The sequence below is a fragment of the Siniperca chuatsi genome, linkage group LG7 (genome assembly GCF_020085105.1).
Source record: "Siniperca chuatsi isolate FFG_IHB_CAS linkage group LG7, ASM2008510v1, whole genome shotgun sequence".
Classification (NCBI taxonomy): Eukaryota; Metazoa; Chordata; class Actinopteri; order Centrarchiformes; family Sinipercidae; genus Siniperca; species Siniperca chuatsi.
In genome coordinates this window covers 26,322,813-26,336,651 of record NC_058048.1, presented here as the reverse complement: position 1 = coordinate 26,336,651, position 13,839 = coordinate 26,322,813, and the positions used below count along the sequence as shown (strand labels likewise).

General features: G+C 38.6%; 1 long non-coding RNA gene across 2 annotated transcripts in view; it reads right to left on the bottom strand.

Moving 5' to 3' along the window:
- Positions 1-13,839, bottom strand: part of LOC122879353 — a 123,307-nt gene that overhangs the window by 91,913 nt on the left and 17,555 nt on the right. The gene's annotated exons all lie outside the window — the stretch shown is intronic.

Sequence of the window (13,839 nt, the reverse complement as noted above, 5' to 3'; positions counted from 1 at the left end):
TGGTAATTAACTGAGGTAAATTGCAATTTAGAATGTAATTGGTAGTGAGATGACATTTGAAGTTCAAACAGGACTGAAATGCAGTCACCCCTAACCATATGCTAATGGGATTTCCCTAATCTTTAGCCTCGCTTTTGAATGGATTGGATTTTACTGTCCAATTAGTTTTGACCAAACAACCTCGTGGTCGGCAATGCCAGTGTAAAGAGTTGGTTGAAAAATAGATTGACGTGTTGGCTGGGAAAATGTAAGCGCAAGTGAGCCCTATATATTAAGTGTAATGAAATACGTCAGCAGAGAGCAGCAGATACTGGTGGGAGTAAGTTGAAACTCAGCACAGGGAGCAAATACACTTGGCCTGGAAACAGGAGCTGAAGGCTTTGTACTAAGCTTTGTACTGTTCCCTGATTGAAGAAAATCATACAGTGTGGATCTGTTGTACTGTCAAAACAAAATTTCTCTCCCTATGCTCCAAACACAAGATTTGGGGCTAGAGAAAAGAGTTGATTGTTTGTTCTTTCAGATATTACAGTGGTCACACTGGAATAAAAACTGTTTGATAGATAAAACCTGACTAACAAGAGTGAAACTCAAAAAGGTCCTTCTGTAGTTTGTTCCTTTGATGAACCTGTATAAGACATAAAATTTAAATTGCAGTCTATGCTGAAAAATAGCAATACCAATAAGCTTCCTTTGGTTTGTGTTCATTTGTTTGAGACAGAGAGACATGAATCATTTGTGCACACATCGTATGTCATACAGACAGAAGAAATAGTCAGGTACAGTAGCCTGGATGTGCAGGTCCAGGGACAGAATGTGATAGAACTGCTTCATGTCTGGAGAGCTGACATGCATTAACACTGGGAAATAGGACAGTGGCATATCCTGATGAGTTGAAAACAGTGGGTGAGGGTGTCAGACGCTGTTACCCTACGCCTGTAATAGTTGTTGTAAGTTGTAAATTATTGTAAAAAATTTAAAAGGTAACTCATTGTAGTACTTGTAAAGCTACCCACCAATCAAATAGAAAAAAAAAGACATGCAATTAAGAAAATAAAATAGCAGCTCACACATTGTTCAAAATTCCATGAACTCTCTGGGTTGGGTAATTCTAAGGTTTGATGTAGATTTTTTGGTAACACTTTACTTTAAGTCCCCTTTTTAGCATTTATTAGCAGTATACAAATATTTAATAAATGGTTTATAACACTATAATGTAGTCGTACGCAGGACATTTTTTGTGTTTATTAATGCACAGCATTTGTCAACAATTATAACTTTATAATTTATCCTATATTTTATATTATTACAACTCTATTGTCATTCATTCTCATGTGTGCACTGATAAGCGGATGCTGGTGTATAGTTGTTGACAAATACATTAATAAACACTTATATCTTCTTATACATACATTATAGTGTGTTATAAACATGTATTAAATGTTTATATACTGCTTATGAATGCTAAATAGAGGGACTTTTCTTCCTTTCTTCAATTTTTCTTTCTTTTTTTCCTAAAGCCGTTTTAAGTATTGGAATATACTAATATTACATATACGAGAGCTATGTAAGTATTAGAATATACTGTATATCAAGGCAAGGCAATTTTATTTATATAGCATATTTCATTACAGGTAAACTCAATGTGCTTTACAGTTCAGTGCATACAGCAACAATCAAAGAAGAGTCAGCTATTTGAGTAAAGAACTGATAAGGAAAAGACATTTATTCATATTATGGCTACAAATAATTATTCTATCATTTGTCCCCAAAAAAAGTGAAAAAAGCCAATCCAATGTTCTGAGAGCCTGAAGTGATGTCTTCAAATGGATCGTTTTGTCGAATCAACAGTCCAAAACCCAAATAAGGTCATTTTAGAATTATATAAAACAGAAAAAGCAGCTCATATTTGATAGCTGGAACAAGTTTGGCATTTTTTTCTTCAGCAAATTATCAAAATTGTTGATGAAATTTTTGCGAATCAACCAAGTGATTAATATTAATTTCAGCACTAATTCATAACAAAATGTACTTACAATTAAGGAACTGATTTACAACTGGCCTCTTCTATGTTCACAGTAACTGAGCAGCTACTCTGTACCACTGATACTCCTGTTCGGCATGTAAGGACTCCGTGAAAACAAAAAGGGACCCTTAAATTAGCTTTATCCTTACATGACATTTGCACAATGGTATATACTTTAACTGTTTGGTTGTCTTTGGGAGCTACAGCACACTGCAAACACCGTACTGTAATTACAACACATTACTGAATATAATGTTGCTCCCAGGAGGAAAGAATCTTCCATCGCCTGGTTCTTCAAAAACATCAGTGACGCCGTTTTAAAACTCTTTTAGTGTTACAACCACAGGGAGAAGCTGCTGTTGACTGTAGGTGGGATAATAAATGTGGATCTTCTGTTTGAGCGCTGCCTATCAAGATCAGCTGGCACTGAGACTTAGAGATCGATTAATCTGTCGCAGGCTTGTTCTGACTCATTGCTTATCCAAATGTGTTTGTACTCTGAAATATTCTGCCGTTTCTCTCTTGTGAATCTTCTGGGTCACTTTTGTGTAGAGGTCGGTCGATTAATCTGTTTGGCCGATTAATCGGTACCGATAGGACGTTTTACAAACTATCAGTATCGACGGAACTTGGCTCCCCTGGTGGCTGATGGCTGTGCAGCCTCCACCAGTCACATGGGGACATACATCACTGTTTTGCATGGAGGCTCCATTCACAAAGTCAAGGTAATGTCATTGTGTACCTGAGAAAATTTATATTTAAATGAAAGTTACCTTAAGACAACTATATTCGTAAATTATGAGCATGACAAGGTTGTTGGTTATATTATGGCATTATTAATGCATTAGACTGAAAATAACTGCTGCTCTGCCGAAAGCATGCTGTTTCTCCTTTGCTAGCGAGCATGGTCGTTAGAATTTGGCTAGCCGTAAGTGCATTTTTATAGTCTAGCCTTCCTGTGATCCTCTATTTTACTTCCCACACCATGTCATATTATGTTTTATTATTGTTTTTTTATGCTGTATTTGCTCTTTCCATGTGTTGTTTTATTGATGATGTTATTGTTCTTAGTGGTTTTATGTTAAACGCCTTGTGATTCCTGTTGTTTTTACCCTGTAAAGCACCTTGTAAACCTTGTGAAAAGGTGCTATATAAATAGGTTTTTTTAAAATCATCATCATCATTATTATTATCATTATTATTATCATCACTACTACTACAGTTATCTAGTTTCAGTTTGGCCGAAATCCACTATTGGTCAACCTCCACTTTTGAGTAGAGTATACTGTATACATGAAGCCTTTTTAGCTGTGCTAGTGCCGTGGTAATGTCGGTCTGATGTTTGTAAACAAGTTAATAGACACAATATCCAGGTTTCCATCCAAATGTAGCACGAATAATGTACGTCATGATTTAGTTGCTAAGTCTGTTTCCACTGTACTCTACCCCAGCCCAGCATAAAAAACTTTTTTGCTTATTTGCTATATACTTTTTGGTTTTTTTTTTTAACTTTATAGTCATTACACATGTACAAGTACAAGGCAACAAAATGCAGTTTAGGTCTAACCAGAAGTGCAATAAGCAAGTGCAGGATATAAAGTGTGTGTGCAGGATAGAGCAGTATTATGAAAATATTTTACAAGTGATACAGATGACATTACTATAAACAGAAGTATACTGATGGATATGTACAATAATGAATTGGACTGGGCAGAAATGCAGTGCAATGAATATAAAGTAGTGCAATTTACGGAAATAGTTAACAGAATAGAAAGAATAGAAGTACTAAGCAAATACAAATATAATACTCTATAATACAGGTAAAATAATTGTAAGTACCAAAGTGGATTTAGAGGTTGATTAGTACAGTATGTACGGTATAATACAATGTAATAATATAAGTAATAAGTAATAGTGCAATAAAGAGTACTGTCAAGTTAAGTGTAGCTTATTAAGATTATTGTGAGATGGTGGATATTGCACAGCAGTAATAGAAGTATGAATAAATATCAATAAATAGGGAATTTGAAACTGAAAACAGAGTATATTGCACAGGAGTATTAAGCATGGAATATTGCACGATTATTTCAAGTATTGCAGTGATGTTAATGATCCAATGTCCAGTTTAGTCCCTTAAGGTCATATAGACTGACAGGAATGACTTCCTGTGGCGCTCTGTGGTGCTTTTTGTGGGGATGAGTCTTTCGCTGAAGGTACTCCTTTGTTTGACCAGCACGTCATGGAGTGGGTGGGAGAGACTGTCCAAGATGGCATGTAGTTTGGCCAGCATCCTCCTCTCTGACACCACTGCCAGAGAGTCCAGCTCCACCTCCAGTGTCACTGGCCTTACGGATCAGTTTGTTGAGCCTGTTTGCGTCCGCTACCCTCAACCTGCAACAGCATACAGGATAGCAATGGCCACCCCAAACTCATAAAACATCCTCAGTATTGTCCAGCAGATATTGAAGGACCTCAGCCTCCTCAGAAAATAGAGGCGGCTCTGGCCCTTCCTGTAAAGCGCATGAGTGTTCTTAGCCCAGTCCAGTTTATTGTCCATGTGTACTCCCAGGTACTTGTAATCCTCTACAATATCCACACTGACCCCCAGGATGGAAACCGGGGTCACTGGTGCCTTGGCCCTTCGTAGATCTACAACCAGCTCCTTAGGCTATGTCGCATTGAGCTGCACACGGTTCTGCTCAAACCATGAGACAAAGTTACCGATCGCAGCCCTGAGCTCAGTCTCATCAACACCGCTGATACATCCCACCACAGCAGAGTCATTAGAAAACTTCTGAAGGTGGCAGGACTCTGTGTGGTAGCTGAAGTCTGTGGTGTAGATGGTGAAGAGGAAGGAGAGAGGACAGTCCCCTGAGGGGCCCCAGTGTTGCTGACCATGCTGTCCGACACACAGTGCTGCAGACCCACATGCTGTGGTCTGCCAGTCAGGTAGTCAACAATCCAGGACACAAGGGGGGGATCCACCTGCATCGCTGCCAGCTTCTCACCCAGCAGGGCTGGCCGGATGGCGTTGAAAGCGCTGGAGAAGTCAAAAAACATGATCCTTACCATGCAGGTCCAGGAAGGGTCTGACCATGGGCTGCAGCTGTTCCAGGACCACTCTCTCCAGGGTCTTCATTATGTGGGAGGTCAGTGCCACCGGTCTGTAGTCCTTGGAGCCACTGGGACGTGGTGTCTTCGGCACAGGAACGAGGCAAGATGTCTTCCACAGAATAGGGACCCTTTGAAGACTCAGTCTCAGGTTGAAGACATGTTGAAGGACTCCACATAGCTGGGGGGCACAGGCTTTTAGCACCCCGGAGCTAACTCCATCGGTGCCTGCAGCCTTGTTTGAGTGGAGTTTCATCAGCTGTCCTCTCATCTGGTCAGCAGTCAGGCACACAGCAGAGTTTACAGATGGGGGGAGGGGGAGTCGTCAGTCTGGAGAGGGCCGTTAGTCTGAGAGCAGGTTGAGGGGGCTCTCCCAGGAAGATGGAGGAGGGGGGAGCAGTGGACTCAGAGGAGTCTGAGGGCTGACAGCAGCTGAGTTAGAGGGGGGGATGAGCAGGAGCCGGTGTGTCAAATCTGTTAAAGAACAGATTAAATTCATTGGCCCTGTCCAAGCTGCCTTCAACTCCTCTGCTGCCAGTCGGTCTGAAGCTAGTGATGCTCTTCATGCCACTCCAGACCTCTCTCATGTTGTTCTGCTGGAGTTTCCACTCTAGTTTCCTCCTGTACTTCTCCTTGGCCTCCCTGATATTCACCTTCAGGTCAGCCTGGATTGCCCTCACCTCCTCCCTATTACCATCAGTAAAGGCCCTCCTCTTGGCATTCAGGATGTCTTTGATTTCCTTTGTTACCCATGGTTTGTTATTTGGATAACAATGGACCATGTTAGTAGGGACATTGTAGTCCACACAGAAGTTAATGTAGCCAGTGATGTACTCAGTAAGCCTGTCAATGTCCTCTCCATGAGGCTCACAGAATGCATCCCAGTTTGTCAACTCAAACACCCCTGAAGTGTCTCATAGGCCTCCTCTGACCATCTCCTCACTGTCCTTGTGGTCACAGGCTGCCTTTTAACCAGAGGCACATAGCAGGGTTTGAAGTGAAGGTTGTGGTCTGACCTACCCAGGGGGAGGGGGGAAGAGCTGTATGTCATCATCTAAAGTAGGTAATGTAATAGTGTCACTGCTATGCCAGTAATAAAATCTGGGAGAGAGATCTTAATTCAAACATTGAAGAGTATATACGGAAAAACGGCTGATGTCGGGTGGTCAGTTAGAGATGCAGTGGGCAAATTTATACACTACAAAATGATACGCAGGTATTAATATACATCAGTTAAACTCACGGATGATAATTACTTTTAGAGGTGTCAAAAAGGAAGCAGGTATTTTTCTTCATTTAATGTTAGATTGTTCTTTTGTTTATCCTTTCTAGAAACAAGTAGTCAAAAGTATTGTTTTGTTTTGCATTATGTTGTTTATCTATTGGAAAATTTAATAAAAAACTTGAATTACAAAAAAATTTATGCAGGTAATGTTATATTCATCTGATACACTGTAAACATGTTAATATTACAAAGAGTGCAGTCTAGAGGAAAAGTGCAATGAGATAACTTCTGTTATGAATTGGTGCTATATAAATAAAACTGAATTGAATTAAACCTAAAGGGAACTTGAATTTCTGTCTGACAGTACATGTCTCCAAACTAAAATACAGCAACCCAAAATGCATTTAGAAACCCACCTTTTGCGACATTTAAATTAGCATGCATGTCTTAACAACTGTTCCACCATCCTGTCCACACTCATCTGTTATGACTCAGCCTATACACAGATCCTACACACAACAATGGTCTGAAATAGAGTCATTAATCTCTATCATGCTCCACTGCAATAACAAAGACAGAGAAGTCACATTGTGTGGATAAAATGGATAAGTATATATATCTAAATTCAGGTTTTTCAGAGATTGAAGAAGACAACAGATCTGAGATGGAGGAAGTTAAATGAGGCAGCAAATGATACTGAGGCCACTGATACCATCAAACCCTCATACGTCCTTGATTATACATTCAGTATAACGTTGAATTCCAAATGTGTGACATGGCTCCAAGGAGCAAAAATCACTCTGTAGTCCTTGATTATTCATTAAACCCAGGTAAAGTATTCATAAAGGCCTGCAAAGGCAGAAACCACACCTTTTACTGGAAAGCCCTTGGTAGGTACTGTAGCAGCAAAGGCTCACCGACAGCAAGAGCAGGGAACACAAAGGTTCAAATATATTCACTTTTATACTCATCAAATTCAGCAGGCAATCAAAGCCGCATTTGAGAGGGCAGTGTATGGTTTAATCCATTAATCAGAAAGTCTCTGAGACTGCTATTTAAAACATCCTTGAATGTTTGCTTCTGTTTATGCCCTTAATGCTTCAAAGTCTTTTAGCTCAAAGGAAAATTTACCAAAAACCAAATTGCTTCTTGTGCTTCAGATCATTTTAATGTTTGTTTTATCTAAAGATCGAAACTATTGTGTATGTACATATGTGTACTGCAGAGATTTCCAAGGAGTTTGGGATTCAAGAGCTTAACATCTAACATTAGTCCCAAAGCACAGTTCCCAAAGACCAAAGTCCACTCCTGAGATTAAAAGGCACAAACACAATACCTTGCAAGCTAAATACGCAGTATTTCTTCAGTTTTAATACAGTGAAAATACATTATAACACATGATATAAATCCGATTAAGCATCTATGTAGACTTAGCCTTGAAAAATAAAGTATAGAAAGTAAGTAAAGTATACTGATTGTTTTTGATTTCTCGAGCAGAAATCCCAAATCCCATCTCATAAACTGAATATCTTCAGATTTTGGACTGTTGGACAAAAACAAGTCATTTGAAGATGCCACTTGGGGCTCTCAGAAATTGTGATGGGCATGTTTCACTATTTTCTGACATCTTATAGACTATTACAGTGGTTCCCACACTTTTTTAAACCACGGTACCCCTTCATAGTTATGTTTTTTTCATGCCAGCCCTGCATGCCCACTACCACCATGACCCACATGATGCACATGCAACCTTTTCAACTAAAAAGACTAAGAATGTATTTTATCCAACTAACAAAACAAATAACACTGATCTAACTTTAATCACAAAAATCAATATTAAGTGAAATACATACAATATATTGGCCTTTTTGTCAATCGTTCAGAATAAGAAGTTACCATGCAGGTAATTTAAATAGGGCGTCTCTTTTGGCTAAAGAAGGGTGTACTGTCTCAACATGCCTTCCCTCTTCACAAAAAGCCATAAGCCAAGTAGCTTTCACTGCACAGTCTGATTTTAGTTATTTTGGCCGGCTCAGGTTTGGTCATCTCACACTGTGCTGGGTGCTGAGATGTACCAGCATTTCTTTGAGCTGTATTTACAGTGATAAATCTTTTCATTGCTTGCTCTGACAGTTATTATTTCTGACTGTTGTGCATCTACAAAAGTTGTGCCAAAAGCGTGTTGCGTTACTATAAGAACAGGCAAACATGAGCTGTCATGTCACCAACCTTAGCTGCGGCGTGTAACTGCGTATTTAGCAGGATTTTTATCACGATAGGTTCAAAATGTATAGCTTATTGCTTCCATTTTGATGTGTTTAAAAATCTACTATAAAAATGTAGTAAATTTAAATGTTGCTTTGATTTTTTTATGTATGCACAGTAAAAACAATGAAAAGGAACAAATATTGTGACACCCTTAATCCAAACGCACAGCAGCCCAGGGTGCCACGACACCCACTTTGGGAATGACTGGACTATTACAATTGATAGATTATTTTTATTATTGATTAATCATTATTTGCACCCATAAACATATTTTTACACTTGACCTCAGACAATACCTCAAAAAGTAATAAATGTAAATAAATGGAATGAGAAATGAAATATGTCCTTGTTTATCACTATAAAGCACTGACTGCAGTCAGTATGGTCCACATAAGAGCTTTATAGCAAAATAAGCCATTAGGATCCACTGTGCTGTGGTTATATGGCCTGTCTGTGCGATGAATGATGGGGATTATTCATGGTCCCTTGGAGATGGGCTGAACTGATGACTATTAAGGTGGGACTCATTGACCTCCTCTTGACTGGCAGTGACACCAGAGACCGCCTTGTGTGGGCCAAGGGTCAAATTGGATCAGTGTGAGGTCAGTGCTGACACAGAGTCCTGGACAGGTCCTCTGAGTAATTAGGTGAGGGAGGAAGCCTGGCTGCCTCAGACGGTTAGCCTCCTTCACTGAATGCCACCGGATTTCAACTTTCACTATCAGTCTGCCTTACAGGGGCAATAAGTGGGATTTTTACCGCTCCATGGCACAAAATGGCCATAATATATCTGGAGGGAGTTGATAGAGTGGTTGATAAATACCAATGACTCCATGATTACTTCACAAGGTGCTGACCTTTCTGGTGATGAAAACTCACTCTCTGGACCAGTCTGTCTGTTTGGCAAGAAAAATGTCTTGCCTATGGGCATTTCACCTGCCCCAAAACCACTTCTCCAACCCCAGCTGCTCACATTTTCGACTCCTCCTCAAGACTGTTTTTCATGACCAGTCAGTACATTTACATGCTCAAAAATAGCTCCATGTAAATACCTACACACGATAGATTAATGTACTTATTTTGCACCTGTTTACCTAAGTTGATTAATAATAAAGGTTAATGTCTGAGCAGTAGCTGACGGGCCTGTAGGAAATAGCAGTATTAGGGCATATGGAGTTGATGAGTTTACAAAGAACCTTAATGCAAGGACCCTTACTTGCAGTGTAAGCTGTAAAATGAAAACCAACTGCTAACCTTGCTGCTTTTTTGTCACCACACAACTTTGTATCTGGGTTACCTTTGTGGTGTGCAGACATTTATCACAGAGATTTATTGTTTAAGGCTGATAGACAAACCCAAAACCTTGACCTTGTTATTATTATTATAATAATTATTATTATTATTAATTATCATTATTACAGTATTTAGTTTGGTGATATGTTATCTTGACGTTTAGACATTTAGACTTAAACAATTCTTTTGTATCTCTAGTGTAACTGGCTTCACTTTAACTGACTTTTTAACCATGCTAGAGGCATGGCTTGATTGATGGCAATGCCAGTCGGTCACCACTTTGGTCAAATTTGACCAAATTATCTCAACAACTATTACATGGATTGCCATGAAATTTTGTACCAACATTCATGTACCCCAGATGATGTATTCTAATGATCCTCTGACTTTTCCACTAGCAACACCATGAGGTTGACATTTGTGGCACTGAGAGAAATGTCTCAACAACAATTGAATGGACTGCCATGAAATTTGGTTCAAACATTGATGTTTCCGTCAGGAAGATGCTCCCAGGCCCCCATTATTAAAAGGAGAAGAAAGAGCAGCAAAAAACTTGTACAGAAGGTGTTATTTGACCTTAGGTTGGTGCTTTTGATGTGAAAATTTATTTCAAAATCATAATTTTCACTACAGGATTCTTGGTTGTTGTGTATGTTAACTCCTAAACCGAGTAGCATTAACCTTTAAATGACGATACTATACATTCAGGGGGGAAGTTGTCCTGATGATGGACTGATGGGAGTCATTAGTATGCGCAGACCTCAGAGCAGATAATAATCTGCTGTCCATCTCGACCGCGCTGTTGCAGGTAGGGAATAAGCAGCATCTTGGTGTTCTACATTCTGCTGAGCCTTTATGGGATGCTCTGATGTGCTTAAAGGAGCTCATCCAAAATTTCACCATCTCAGCAATGCCAAGTGTGCAGGGCCATCCTAAGATGTCCCAGCACAGATATTTGTGAAGTTTATCTGCTTTACCTGTGTGGGCCGGCCAGGGGGTGGAGAGCGAGCAGGTTTTATTCAAGTAATGTTTTAATTATGTCTACTTGAGGGAATTTTAGATTTTACTTTAAAGTTTATTATTTATAGTTCCACACATCAAAGCCAATATACTAGTTTTCACTCTCTGTGTTAAAGTTATTTTTTAATTTTTGAAAAAAGATGTAATCAGTGGTGGTTTTAAGATAAAAAATAAAAAAAAAGAAAACTGGGTGACAAGTTTGTACATATTTTGCGCTTTGACAGCTATCTTAGCAGTCAGGCAAAAGGCTTAAAATAATGCAGATGAAGTTCTCTATTGCCCTAACATAAACACAAGGACATTATTGAGCATATATTTTATTTCAGCATTTATGAACATGCCCTTCTACAGCACAGCGAAAAAATTGCTGACATTCTGAATGTTCTACTTTTTGTTTTAGACAGGTGTTTTTTTTCCTGATATTTTATGGACCCTAAATAGAAAATTCATCTTTTCAACAGCCACAGAAACATAACAGCGTCCCTGAGCCTGGTAGACAATCTCTGTCTTGCTCAAGGACACTTCAGCAGAGCAGATGCTTGCTGTCACGGTTGACAAAATGTCAACTCTGTGAGTGAAGGGTGATATCTCTGTGTACCGTAATGCTCTGATAGTGTATATTGAATATAAAAAGTTTCACATCAATCCTTTACTAATGTAGCATGTTTAGATAGATTTGATAAGATAGTCAGATCGGAGAGACAAACAGATGGATAGACTGACCAGGTTTCCCCACAAAAAACAAAACTGTGATAAATAACACTGGCATTTCCAGTTCATTAAACGTCAATTTTTTCAGCAATACTGTCCTTAGTGTAACTGCAACAAATCTGTTTACCATTTCATTGAGCTCAAGTTAGCTGAAGCAGCCAAAGTAGAAAGCTGTCAAAAGCATCTTTATGGGTCATCAGTCGAATAGCAAAACTTTTCAGAGATGTGACTTACCAGCAGTTTGTCATTCTTATAATTAACTACTACTACTTACAACTATATAGCTCTATATAAATAAAATGCTACTTTTGAATGATTATTTTTTATACTGAGCGAAGTCCAGTACGCCACTAGAACAATATCTTACTAAATGGAGTTAAATTGGTTAATTTCTCTATAGAAAACCAGGTAGCTAAATTGACTTTTCCCAAACTCATACTGCAGGCTGATGAGATTTTTGGCGATGGCTGAACATACTCTTATGTTGTCAATTGATGTATTCATGTTTTATGTACCTTGGTCCATGTGCCTAAGTCTCTGTGTGTTCTATGTCTTACCTGGCTGCAAGACAAATTTCCCCTCAGGGACAAAAAAAAGGTAAAATTGAAGTTGAAGTGCCTGGGAGGATTCAATGGCAAGGAACAATAATCAACAGTATACATTTACTGCAAATGAGGAAACAAGATATATTTATTATTACCATTGGTTCAATAATAGAGATCACCAAACCACTAAATTTCAACTTAAATTTTGTCCAGAAGATCCACTTAGTAGATTTCAATCAGAGCTTTCAGCCACATCTGGTGGACTTCATCTGCGGATAGAGATGTGGTTTTTAATGAGATATGACTGAAATCTAGTATGTGGATCTTGAGTTAAAGCGGCTACAAAAACAGATCTAGGAGAGAGAGAATATTGGACTTACATTTATCAAGTGGACACAAGCACAATTTTAAATTAATGATAATGTGTGAATAAGCAACTGCTTACAAGTTCACCATATTAAATGAAAAGGTGATGATATGTCAATGTTGTATTCACAACTGGTTTCCGCTGCGCCCAAGTGGCCAAACAAAATCAGTTATTGCAGATTTAAGAATTTTTGTCAGAACCATTTCCAATGGTAGAATGAACCTATATTGAGTTGAGCAATGAGATAGTTTCCCCAATTGTTCAGCCTTAGCAAAAGGCATGGGGTGCATTTAATGGTCATCAAGTAAAACGGACTAATCTGCATAAATTATTCCATGTAGCTAAGGTGCCAATACTGACAGAGTTACATTCATGTTGACATTCTCTAAATTACATACAGTATATGCTCAGTAAAACTGATAAAGCCTCTCACGCTGTGGCTCCAAGTTATTATTTCCTGACTTACTAACAGGCTGAATTTGCACTACTGTATGTCAAATCTTGGCTTGCCTATTCTTTATTTTAGTTACCTAAGGCTTAGTAGTTGGATGGGAATGAATCTCCATGGAGCTACCCAATTTAAGTCGGGAATCACATGCTAATGGAAATGCTGAGAGCCAAGTCAAAGCTGTAAATGGAAACCAAGAGAAGAGAAACACCTTAACTACTTAGTATGAAATGAGGAAGGTATGATACAGTATACTGCAGCTAAACACCCATATGATTATATTTATACACACTCTTCTCTCCAGGTGAAGAGAACCTCCATGTCTCAGAAGACGAATTGAATCAAAAACTGTACAGTAATTAGCAGCAGCCAGATATACTGCAGGCTTTGCTGTTATATCCGATTATATATTTGCTGAGAGCATAATTATAAATTTTCCTTATCAATATGAATGGACATGGAAGTCTTCATTGGGTTTTAACAAATCAGCCCGGGTTTGTGAAATCCAATTTCTTTCAGTAATAAATGGTTTGATAAAGTCATCCATGGAAAACAACCCAAAAGTCTATTCATCTGACTTTTTTGATTGAACTGCCAATTTATGAGACAGTTTATTTGACACTATTTCAAACTAAGCCTGAGTTATTTGATTTTAACTGACTGATGCACTCTAGTTACACAAAGCACACTATATCTAAAGATAAATATAAAAAAGTAGGTGGAAATTATATAAATAAATATAAAAAGTACATTTGTCTCTTTGTTTACATTCATTTTGGCAATTTTCTGTGAGTCAAGATGGAAGACCTTGAAATAAAAGCAAAC